This window comes from Cyprinodon variegatus, unplaced genomic scaffold (assembly GCF_000732505.1).
Source record: "Cyprinodon variegatus isolate N-32 unplaced genomic scaffold, C_variegatus-1.0 Scaffold1395, whole genome shotgun sequence".
Lineage (NCBI taxonomy): Eukaryota > Metazoa > Chordata > Actinopteri > Cyprinodontiformes > Cyprinodontidae > Cyprinodon > Cyprinodon variegatus.
The window spans coordinates 5767-7033 of record NW_015151848.1 but is presented as its reverse complement, the minus strand read 5'-3'; positions in this window follow the sequence as shown (position 1 = coordinate 7033).

The window sequence follows — 1267 nt, the reverse complement described above, 5'->3', positions numbered from 1 at the left end:
CCTTGGCTGGTCCTTGGCTGGTCATTGGCTGGCCCTTGGCTGGTCATTGATTGGTCCTTGGCTGGTCCTTGGCTGGTCATTGGCTGGCCCTTGGCTGGTCATTGATTGGTCCTTGGCTGGTCATTGGCTGGCCCTTGGCTCGTTATTGGCTGGTCCTTGTTTTGTCATTGGCTGGTCATTGGCTGGTCCTTGGCTGTTCATTGGCTGGTCCTTGACTGGTCATTGGCTGGTGTGTTGCTGGTCATTGGTTGCTCCTTGGCTGGTCGTTGGCTAGTCCTTGGTTGGTTATTGGCTGGTTCTTGGCTGGTCCTTGGCCGGTCCATGGCTGGTCTTTGGCTGATCTTTGGCTGGTCCTTGGTTGGTCCATGGCTGGTCTTTGGCTGATCTTTGGCTGGTCATTGGCTGGTCCTTGGCTGGTCCTTGGCAGGTCCTTGGTTGGTCCTTGGCAGGTCCTTGCTTGGTCACTGGTCCTTTTCCTGGGAGTAGCAGGGCAGAGAGGGCTGCCCTTCAGCTGGTGTTTGACTGGGAAGGAACATTTTAAATGGCAGCTAATGTATTATTCATTCAATTAATGAAGTTTCCCCCAAAGTAAACAACCTTTAGCTAACAGTCCCCATGCTACCTGTAACTTCCTGCTCTAATCAAGGCACCATATTGATTTTCCACAGTTACCTGTTTCCCCTACTCTTGTTTTCAATTTTATTTTATTTCCTTCCTTCCCAGAGCACCACTAAGCAGTAGCCTTCTTTTTTTTAAAGTCTTTGGTTTTAAAAAGTTTATTATCCCACAGTGCCAGATGTGTCCATGTTGGGGGAAGGACCTCTTAACAGGGACCATTTGACTAATATGCTTAGTGGCTTGGTAAATCACAAAACAGTTTATATTATCAAATGAATTAATTAGTATAGACTGTATCAGTCAGGACCCTCAGAGATGGATCCACGGCGCCGCTGCTGCCCACAGTAATAGGTTCTGCTGAAAGCAGAGGGAAATACAGACGACACAGTCTGGGTTTATTTGCATTTTAGCTAGATCGAAGAAAACTCTGGATGCATTTTAAGGCAACACCTTTGGCACATTATCCAGTTTCTTTAAAAATAATTTGCCAAGATAGCAGGATATCTTGGATTCCCCAATATTTGTTGGTCCTTTGATCAAGTCTCCAGATACATGAAGAGTCACATTCAAAATTCATTCATTCAAAAAAATAATACCCCTTTTCCCACTGGCTGGAAAACCAGTTTAACCCTGGAAACAATCAGCTTTT